General features: G+C 37.2%; 1 pseudogene; it reads right to left on the bottom strand.

Moving 5' to 3' along the window:
* Positions 1-915: 915 nt before the first annotated feature.
* LOC125341634 lies at positions 916-1,269 on the bottom strand (annotated as a pseudogene).
* Positions 1,270-11,753: the final 10,484 nt, after the last annotated feature.

The following is an 11,753-nucleotide window of genomic DNA, read 5'->3' as shown; positions in this document are numbered from 1 at the left end:
TAAGTGGAGAAGCTTGATATATGGCAACAGATGTGCTAATTTTAAAATACTGTAATAACCATCCAAGGAAAACATTCTTTAGTTTGCAAACTTTTGTTTATTCCTGAGGCATTTTACTTCCAAACAACCTTGGTGCTTCCTTGCTTCATTCTAATCTAGAGGCTCTGATGTGTTTTTGCATCACTCAACCTAAGGTTAACAAAATGATTCTTAATTGCCTGTCAGTTGAACAACACTGGACAATCAAAGAAATTATCATTGCAAAATTCATTTGCAATGATAATTTTTATTCCCATTTAGAGCATTTGCTGAAAAGATGGAGCTGTTGTTGTTATTTTTCCCCAAGAGCAAATTGTCAGACTGTAAGTGCCTTCTGAATATTCTGTTGGATCTAGGCAGTGGTGACAGCTGTAGCTACTTTTAGGGTTCAGGACATAATGGCTCTATGCAGCGCCTCGAATCATCTGGTAATTGCTACTCTGTCAAAATACAGGACAGCATTCGGCCACCCATAGTTTCCCCTGCATCTTCATCAGCTTGTCTTGGCTCATGAGTTCCCAGTGCTATTCCTTTTGTAGCTGATTTCTCTGCAAGGCCTTCGTTCAAAGCAGTCCTAAAAGTATTGAGATGAATGAGCATAGTAAGGTACTTTTTTTTCCTCATAAGAACATTTTCCTGCAAGCAAATACTAGTATATATAAGGTATTTTTTCTGACCTCGTTTTATAAATTATGATTACCTTTAAGTAATTTTACACAGGGCTTTCAATTCAACATGTCCATTTATGAGTACAATGCATCTTGATCAACAGCACCTCTTTCATAATTCTCTTCAATCTTTAACATTTTATTAAAAGCAAAACCTGCATTTAAAAAAACAGCTCTGGCAAGTTTTATTAAGAAAACTTATGCACATTTACTTTTCTCCAGTTGATTCTGGCATGTTTCTAATGATATCAGACTCACTTGGATCAGTGATAGTGTGCTTACAGTATTGTAATATTTGTGGTATTTTCCACGTGCTGTGCCCAGTTCAATATTACTGCCATTATGTGATGGATATCAGTTTTGGCCAACACAGCACAGTATTCTGTTACAGATTTCCTCAAGGATAGGAAGCTGTTGGCAAGGATGACCAATGATCCTTTACCTTGTGTGGTCACCCTCATTTTCTGCTTGTGCTCCAGTACCCACTTTCCACTTTGCATAACTAGTTGGATCCTAGAGTTGATGACTCCAGAGACTTTTTTGTCTTCTTGGTGGCTGCCATCTTCCTGCTCTAGGTGAGGGAAGGCTCCCAACCAAAATCAGCTGACAAAATGGCCAGGTAACCAGAAAGGCCAACAACTGCCTTAATAGACTCATTGCTTTTAACAAAGTGGTACCTTTTTAATGAATCAGTAAACCTAAACTGAAACTTATAACTCAGAACATTCTAAATATACAATATAAGATAGCTAAGATTCTAGGAATGAAAGGTAACATCATTTTTGTTCCTCTGTGAGGCAGGATAGCTAGATGAGAAGACATGATCATTATTTTAACAAACATCAAAAGAGCCAGACTTAGAAGTCAAAAGCAACTGAAACAAAGAAACAAACCAAAGAACCCAGCTAAACTTCCTTTTCACCAAATCCACAGCTGGATGTTAAATTACAAGATCCATCTCAGTCTGCCTTCTTTGAAACAGTAGAAATCTGGGAACTCTTCAAAAATAAATCCTCAAGGTTACCTGTGTTTTGGAGGGGCCTTACTCATCTTACCCACCCATAACCATTGTCTGAGGACTAGGAGCTACTAGATGACAATGACTCTGAGTATTACCCATCTCAGTATAAAAGCTACAGCTGGGATCTGCCATTTTGAATCTTTAAGTTCCATTTCCTGTTCCTGCCCCAAGCAGGGAGCATTTGTCTCTTTCTTTTTGAATTTCTCTCTATGTTGACCCTGTTAGACAAAAATAAATCTCTGCCAAAACTGACATCTTGTGAGATACCTGAAGTATATTTTGTTTTTCTGAGTGGATCTCAAAGACCTAAGATTTTATGTGGAAACTGGGAAGTTGGTGGTAGTCCTCATCCACCTTCCTGAATGTATGTTTTTATTACTGCCCTATGCTGACATCTCTCACCTGGTTTCCTATTTCTTGTGAAGGTATTTTTGTATGTGCATAATTGTTCCAGTGAATACTTCAGCAAGTAGATGAGAACTGAAAGTTCTTATTCTGGAGACAGCTGTGCTAGTATCCCTTAAGCACCTCTGGTTATATTTCTGTAGTCTTTAAAAGACGTTGGTGAGGAACGCAATAAAAGGCTACACCTTCTGTGTAAGGTGTTGAGTTTAAATGACAAGAAGGAAACAAGCTGATTATCAATGTAATAGGGAGGTCAGATCTGGCCAGTGCCATCAAGCTATGGAGGAACTTCAGGTGGACTCCAGCTCAGATTAGAACAGAAGCCAACTCCATCTCCACTAAGATCTCCCCCACCCTATCCAGGGAAGTTCCCCTTTGCTGTGATAAGATTGTGTAAACTGCTTGACCACCTGAAGCATGGAAAGTTCAAGGAACGTTCAAGGTTAAACCTGTGCCCTTCTATGAGTAGGCGTATCCACCTGCATCATGTGAGCCCCGCCAAATCCATGCGCCAATTCTAACTAGAATGATAGGTTGATTCAAACAGATACTATGAGACAGACTGTAACTCTATTGGCCACCTGCGTGCGGCCTAGCATGCTCTGTAAGTGTTGTATCCTCATTGGCCGCCTGCGTGTGGCAAGTTTGACTGTGATGTTTGCCTTATAACCAGGCTGGAAGGCCACACACAGGCACGGTTTCAGCTCCTGAGTCTGGGCTGCACATGTGTGGGTGGCTCTAGCTCCCGAGTCTGTTCTCTGATCCTGCACACATGGTCGGCAGTTTCGGCTCCCGAGTCTGGGCTGCGACCAAGGCTGGTTGGTTCACTTTTTGTTCACTTTTTACTTTCCCAACAAATCTGTCTTTTTGTCATCTTGTAGCTGGAGACTGTGTGGTGGACTCTTGGGGGAACCAGGAATCCCCTCCCTTGGGGGGGGGGACCCGTTTCATTGAAGCGAACCCCCACTCTACTTCAATCAATATGTCGGAGACCAAATATTTATTGTTAACAAACCTGGGGTGTCAGGATGTTATTGTAGATGAGCTTTGGTCAAAAGATCTATTACCAGAACCCTGCTCTTGGTTTTAGGTTAGAAGGACACGGATGACTTGGGAAATTTGACGTACATTCTCGGCTGACCAGTGTGGCCTGTCCAACAGAGGGTTGAAAGACTCCTGGCCTGAGAAAGCAGTGTCTGTTTTCATTCAGAAAAGATACTACTCAGAGCCAAAATATAAATATACTCTAACAGACCATCTGACAAAGCCTCAGTTAACATAATCTATCCCCTGTTCCTGGCTGATCCCTCCATGTCTTATATAATGTATTTATTAAGTCTAAGCCACGAGTGGTTCTAAGACAGTTATGGCTTAAGACATAAGAGAAAAAAATAATGTACAGCTAGGATTTCAGTGTCTTGAAATGTCATGATGTAATGGGTTTATTTGAAACTCTTCCTTGTAGACTCTTTTATTTTTGTGCAAAGAGATGCCCTTTTTTCTCTTGCTGAAGGGAATTCTGGCTGACTAACTGCAGGAAGAAAAATCCATTATGAGGTTTCTATTAGTGAAGACAAAAAAAGATGGTGAAGACTGCCCAGTGTAAGGATTACCCCTTTGCTATCTTAATTATGCCTCATAAAAACTATTCACATCCTTGGTCCAAGCAAAGATGGGAAAGTTGGAAAGTGGATCCAGAAAAGTCTCAAATATTTTCCTTAGGATCAGCTTTGAATAAATTTCTTTCCTTCCACTAATTTCTGCCTCTCAGTTTAACAGTAGGCAGTATAAACCTACTTAGATTTTGACAGCAGTATCTGCATTTCAGAGAAGATGTGCATAAGAGAAAAAGACTATTTCTACCCCCCCTCTCTGCTCGTGAATATTAACTAGTCTTTCCGTAATGGGGAGGCCTAAAGATCATCAAAGCCTCAGATAGAAACTTATCATGAACACAGCCATTCAGTGATGTTTCTGCTGTTCATTACTGTAGAAAGACATTGCTGGATGGTTTTAATGTAGAGAGTAAAGTTTTGTTTTGTTTTGCTTTGTAGGTCCTGGGGCTTCAACTCAGGGCCTGGGCCCTGAGCCTCTTCGTGCTCAAGGCTAGCACTCTGCCACTTGAGCCACAGAGCCATTTCCAACTTTTGAGTAGTTTATTGGACATAAGAGTCTCAAGGACTTTCCTGCCTGGGTTGTCCTCAAACCATGATCCTCAGATCTCAGCCTCCTGAGTAGCTAGGATCGCAGGCTACTGGTGCTTGGGTAAGCGACAGTTTTTATTCTATTCATGTTTGTCCATTTGTCCTCTTTTGTTCATTTATGTAGCACAAAGAGACGAGCATGACACATAGATTCCTTATGTCATATATACAACATATGAGACAGACCTGCCAGGAGAATTTTGTCAACTTGTGTGAGTACTTCTACATGTTTCATCATCATCTTTCATCATGTCTTTCATCTCATTCTATTGGCTATGATATCAGTTTCCCATGAAACTTAACCACATAGTAGTTGGTTACAATTAATGGTAGCTGTCCAATTGAATTAGTAATTTCTGATCACAACTCTTTTCTATTTTGGGCAAATCCTAAATTACAAACATTAAATTCAAGCTTCTCGATAAATGTTTGGTTGTTTAAAAATTCTGTTCTATCTTTTTTTTTTTTTTTTTTTTTTTGGCCAGTCCTGGGCCTTGGACTCAGGGCCTGAGCACTGTCCCTGGCTTCTTCCAGCTCAAGGCTAGCACTCTGCCACTTGAGCCACAGCGCCGCTTCTGGCCGTTTTCTGTATATGTGGTGCTGGGGAATCGAACCTAGGGCTTCGGGTATACCGAGGCAGGCACTCTTGCCACTAGGCTATATCCCCAGCCCCTGTTCTATCTTTAAATATGTGAATGTATATTGTCTGTTCATATTTTATATATTAGGAAAATTGCTCAAATTTTTAGAAAAATAGAGTATTGAGTAAAATGCTAGCAAATGCTTTGTTATCTGACCTAAAGAATTTGAAACATGTAGGTGACTCCCAATAAATATCATAGAGGTCATTTTACTGTTAAGTTTGACAATAAAATCTTAGCCCCAGCCCTTTAAATCAGAGCAAATATTCTGAGATATGCATGAAAATAATGAAGTATTATTTTTAAAATGAGAAACAGACCTGAATAAAAACATTGGAGCTCATTCATGTTTATAATTGCTCAATATAAGAATGAGAAAGGAAAGAATTTATTAATGGAATAAAAAATTTATAAAGCCTTCATTATGTGCCTCTAGGACTCTAAAGGTCATCTATTAGCCCTTAATTAAATTGTAGTTGTAGAACAGAATTACTTACGTTCATTAGAATTCTTAACATGGCATGGAATTTGCATTAAAACTTTTTTTAAAATTTTTATTGTCAAACTGTACAGAGAGGTTACAGTTTTATACATTAGGCATTGGATACATTTCTTGTACTGTTTGTTTACTCCTCCCTCAGCATTAAAACTTTTTTTAAACTTTTTTTTACTAGTTTCATTAGTGCTGCAAAATTTCCTCCTATTTCCATGCTTAATAGCTCTAAGTACTCTTCTCTTGGTGAATATAAATAATAGAAGTTGAGGGGCAAAATGACTTATTGAATATGAAATATTGTGTCAAACTAATAGTTCAGACAGGATTTGGTTTTTGACAATATAGGATTTTTTTTTGTTGGAGAAGAAATGGAAAAAAGTAAGACTAGAGGATACATATTTTATTATTATAGCCATATGGTCTCTGTTGCAACTACTCAACTCTGTCATTACAGCACCACTGCAGCTACAGAGAATCTGTAAGCAAGTGGGTTTCATTCCAGTGACTTGGCCTTCTAGCTGGCCCTGCCTCTGAGAAACTCACCTGGTTACCACATCTGGCTTTATTGCACAATGCAATGTGCCACGCTCACCTTCCAACTTCCATATCCCAGATATCACATGGTCCTTTCTCCAAAAAAGACCTAGTTTATTTCTGTAGGAAATGGTATTTACTTTAAAAAAAAAAAAGGGTACTAGTGATTCATAGTGGTAGTTCTAGTTGCTCAGGAGCCTGAGATCTGAGAATTAGGGTTCTAAATCAGCATGGGCAGATCCCATGAGATTGCCCCCAATTAACCAGCAAAAATGCCAGTCATTGTGGTGTAGCTCAAGTGTTAGAGCCTCAGCTGTGAGCACAAAAGCCGAGTAAGCGTTTGAGCCCAGAGTTGAACATATTTTAGACTTAGTATCCTTCAATCATTTTTCTATTTTAGATGAATATTTGTATGAACTTCATTTATTAAATTTATTTTTAAATTATCTTTAATTATACAAGAGTTGCAATTCAATGCCAATTTAGGAGTACAATGCATCTCTGCCATTACTATCCATTTCATTGTACTCCCTCACCTATCCCAACCCCGTGTCTAGATACAGAGATTGCATTAAATTAAATTAAAATTAAATGGACAGGAAGAAATTATGTCTTGATGTTTGTTAATATGCAAGAGTTATTTATTCATTTGTTAATTTTTTATTTTTATTTATTTATTTTTATTGTCAAACTGATGTACAGAGAGGTTACAGTTTCATACGTTAGGCATTGGATACATTTCTTGTACTGTTTGTTACCTCCTCCCTCATTCCCTCCTCCCCCTCCCCCTTTCCCTCTCCCCCCCATGAGTTGTTCTGTTTATTTACACGAAACAGTTTTGCAAGTATTGCTTTTGTAGTCGTTTGTCTTTTTATCCTGTGTTTCTCAATTTTGATTTTTAATTTTTTTGTGTCTTTTTGAAGGTTTCAAAGCTTTTTTCTGTAGGCATTAACCAGTTCTCATCAAATTTCTTTCTGTTTTCACTTTTTGTTATTCTGTATATGCCCATTTTTAATTTAATTTAATTTAATTTTTTGCCAGTCCTTGAGCTTGAACTCAGGGCCTGAGCACTGTCCCTGGCTTCTTTTTGCTCAAGGCTAGCAGCACTCTACCACTTGAGCCACAGCACCATTCTGGTTTTTTTCTATATATGTGGTGTTGAGGAATCGAACCCAGGGCTTCATGTATATGAGGCAAGCACTCTACCACTAGGCCATATTCCCAGCCCTAATTTTTATTTTTTTAAATGTCAGTACCAGAGCTTGAGTTCAAGGCCTGCATCAGCTGACTGACCCTCTACCAATGTTGCCTTACCTCTAGTCCAGTTTCTTGCTGGTTAATTGGGGTTAAACTGTGAATCTTAGACCTCTGTTTACTGAGGAGCTAGGATTATAAGCATGAGCCCTTGGCATCCCATATTCATCTGAAATTTTATTATATCTTTTAACTCGTCATGGCAAGTATGTAAAGACATCATTGATTTTTGCATGCTGATTTCATATTATGCTACCACACGAAATTATTTGTTGTGTTAGTTTTATAGTAGAATTTTCTATTCAGCATATCAAGCCCTTGCTCAATAGCTATAGTTTTTCTTCTTGCAATTTTTTTATACTTCTAATTAGGCTGTAATGCATTAGTCAATAAAAGTGATAACACTGACATTCTTGTTCTATTTCAGAGCTTCATGAGAGTCTGGATGGAATGGGATTTATTACAGTAAGATCATGTCTGATCACTCATATATTATTTTTTAGGAGTGGATAATGGGTTAAGTTGACACAGAAAGTTGATCATCATATTGTCATTCACCCAAGGGGCCTCTTCAAGCATGCTGATTTGATAGAGGCTGCTTGTGTAAGTCCTTCATGACAAGAAACAAATTGCATTTTCTTAAAGCCACGGCCAGTTCAGCAATTGGTACCCTGCATTCATTTCTTGCCATTCCCTGTTTCTTTCTTTTGTATTGATAATGTTGGAATTGAATCACCCAATAAAGAATTAGTAGAATAGTTTTGCCTAATGCTTTCTTTTCTGGCCCATTCATTCATCCAATATTTACTGAGTGAAAAGTATTATTAGGTATCACTATTATTAGTCATTTATTATGTATTTCTCAGTGTTTAAAATACTTGGAATCTGTTGAAAACAAGATGAAGTGCTACCTTTACATAATCACTTTGTAGTGGACTGGGATACAAAATAAATAATAAACATAATAGATTTTAGAGTCTGAAAAATGATAAGGAAGAACATAGTGATATTTACCGTGGAGCTTCTTTTCTATCAATCATTTTTCTTCTTCTTTCTATCTTTCATAGTTCTGTCAATTTTTCCAAAATGTAAACATGAAATCTCATTTCCCTCAACCTCTGTCAACAACATCAGTTACGTTGTTCTGTCTCCTTAAGCACCTTATCACCAACTATCATTTTCATCTCCATGATTAAATATGGTATTCTGTCTTCTGCACAAGTCTAATCTTGATTAGTCTTGACCCTCAGTTTTTTAAGCCTCTATGTTTCTTGACAAATCAGCAAAAATTCTCCCAAGCTTCATTGTTAGCGTCCTAACTAACTGTAACAGTAGCCAATGCACATTATCCATTTGGGTCTGACATCACTCTCCACTATGTGTATGGGTCATTGTAATTCAGCCTCTGCAATCAGAATCTTCACTAGCCAACATACAACCACCCAGCTAACTGATATGCTTTGTAAGATGAAGGAAACATCTCACTTCAAAAGACCAACTACTACATTAATCAAAATAGGTTAGTTGTAGCAGAAAAATGTTGTTGGTGGGATATGGTATTTCTCACATTTTGGTGTAGTTGAGTGTAAGTGTGGTAATTTAAGAGATTTGTACTATTTTTTGTGAGATGCCATCTTTAGCATATGGCATACACAAGATGGATATGGAAGATTATATGTGAGCAATTTTTAACTTTATCATTTCTGTCTCTAATGTCTGTATTACAATAGCCTAAAAACCATGTATATTTGCTTGCTTTTTAGTGAGAGAGGCTACTCTGGCTACTGAAATTTCTTATTTTTCATAGTGAACATATTAAATATGTAAATATTTATAGGATAAAAAGTGATGTTATATGTTTATACTAAGAAGAATAACTAAATCAAGGTAATTATTTTGGTTTCTATCACTTAATATACTTTTAGTGGTGACAAACATACATTTTACTTTCTTAGCAAATTTAAATTGTACCTATATATTATTATTCTCTTCAGTCTTCAAGCTAGGCAAAAGATCTCTTAAAAAGAACCCTGATTCCTTCTTATAGTTTTAGTTTTCTTTTTGTGTGTTTTTTTCTTCACTTGATCCAAGATTCCTGGAAGAAATATTGTATCACTTTGTAGTAAGGAAAAAAATTACAACAGAATAACTTTTGTGAGAAACAAAAAGTTGTAATTTAGTGTGTACTAAATTAAGTATTAGTACTAAACTACACTGAAATGTATATCTGGAAATACTTCTGAGAATATAGGCATTTTACAAATAAAGTTGTTCATGTCATTTCTAGGACCCCAGATTTCAGCCTGTGTCTAATCTCAGGCCTTAATGGATAGATATGAAAAATGATATAAAGAGAGCCAAAACAGCTCTAATACTTATTTTTTTTATACCTTTGTGGGTTAGGTGAAGTTTAACTAGTTATTTGCCAAGTGTATTCCTGAATCCTTTGTTGTTGATGTTTCCCAAAGAGAAAGTTCATATTTGCTTCAACAAAGTCTTCATTTTAATTAGTTTAATTAATTTTCAGTGCTCATTTTGTTCTTATCACATTAGGTAGGTGAAATAGAACTTCAGATACGTGTGTTCTGACGTTTCACACATACATAAAACCTCCACCATTATTGTGGAGTAGCTAAGAAGGAAGGAAATCAAGTGTAAAAAAATTGTAATAAGCAAATTAGCATTTAAATGAAAAGTTACAGGTGTGAAAGGATTGTTTTGTTTTTGAATCCTAAGAAATCTGTCCTGGATTCCTCTTCTTCACATCCCTTTTGAAAAATAATTTCTTTTCAAGCCAAGATACAAAAACAGTATAGCCCCGTTCAATGACATCAGACATAAATTCACACGTAGGCAGGCTGTGGACAAATTTTGTAGTTCTTTTTATGGATCAGAGTGGACATTTTCCTTTACAGCTTATTACTTATTGCAGCCAGTATATCTGAAGCAGAAAATGATCTGATGTATTTTGTTTTTGTAAAACCTGAAGAAATCATATTTTCATATGAAAATAGGTAAAACCAAAACCAATGCTAATCCAAAGGGTAGTAGGAGATTGACTCTTTCTCTCCCTCTGTCTCTTTCTTATGCAAATATGTGTATACATGTATATATGTATGTATATGTACATGTATTGATAATGGGATGAGATGGATGATTACTTTTAAAAAATAGTATCAATTTATCTGAATAAAAATAAAGATGAGATTAGGGTAAACTGGTAAATGTAGGAATGAGTAAGAAATAGGAAATTCCATAATGGACCATTTGACTATAAAATTAGTTCTATGATTGCCACATCAAGTTTCTTGTGTCTATATAAGGCTCCTTCTGTGAGTCTAGAAGTGTGTAACATGGAACTGATTCTATGGGTGATTTCACAACAGGACACTCACACTAACCAAGCAGTGTTGGAGTATGACTACCTTACCCAGAATATTTTAGCAACCAACATCCACACCTGATTCATAGCTTTAGTTTTTCTTGCAGTGTTGAAAATGTCTTCCAAATAGAAATGATATGCATTTAATTTGTACTAGGAAGCCTATAAACAAGCAGATTTGTACTTGTTTTTAGATTAAAATCCCTTTTGAGAATCTGATCTGAAGAAAGGTAATTCCTCCTCAGGAATATCCATAGATTATTATACAGAATTTCTTATAGGTCTTATCTCCTTTATAGATTCCATGTTAGAAAATGACTTTCAGTTACAATCATCATCTTCTTGGTCTTTTGGAATGGCTCAGAAGTTAGGAAGCTCTACTCACGATCATGGTTTATCTTGTTGCTTCTTTTTGAAGATCTGGGTGTGGCGTGGCTCTCCTGTGAGTAGTGACGCACACTGCCATATGTAGCAGATGGTATGGTGGGAGGGAGGGAACTGCTGTTTGAGGCTGACTTTCTCTTTGGAATAAGAACAGAAAAACGCTTTGTTCATCCATGGAACACAACATTTGTTAGGTAGCCATTATATACAAAGCACTTTTAGAGGCACTAAGAGGAAGAAGGAAGGTTATGTGATTTATAAGATGATCAAATCACATTATTTGCATGATTAATTGAGCAATGACTGATTTTAGTTAATGCTTAACATTGTTGATTTATTTAAAAACCAGAGATTCCGGCTGGGAATATGGCCTTAGTGGCAAGAGTGCTTGCCTCGTATACATGAAGCCCTGGGTTCGATTCCTCAGCACCACATATATAGAAAAAGGCCAGAAGCGTTGCTGTGGCTCAAGTGGCAGAGTGCTAGCCTTGAGCAAGAAGAAGCCAGGGACAGTGCTCAGGCCTTGAGTCCAAGGCAAAAAAAAAAAGGGGTTGGGGGGTTGGGAATATGGCCTAGTGGCAAGAGTGCTTGCCTCATATACATGAAGCCCTGGGATTGAGTCCCCAGCACTACATATATACAAAACGGCCAGAAGTGGCGCTGTGGCTCAAGAGGTAGAGTGCTAGCCTTGAGCAAAGAGAAGCCCAGAGACAGTGCTCAGGCCC

The sequence above is a fragment of the Perognathus longimembris genome, chromosome 24 (genome assembly GCF_023159225.1).
Source record: "Perognathus longimembris pacificus isolate PPM17 chromosome 24, ASM2315922v1, whole genome shotgun sequence".
Classification (NCBI taxonomy): Eukaryota; Metazoa; Chordata; class Mammalia; order Rodentia; family Heteromyidae; genus Perognathus; species Perognathus longimembris.
The sequence above is the reverse complement of the archived record's forward strand: the minus strand, read 5'-3'. Positions and strand labels throughout refer to the sequence as shown.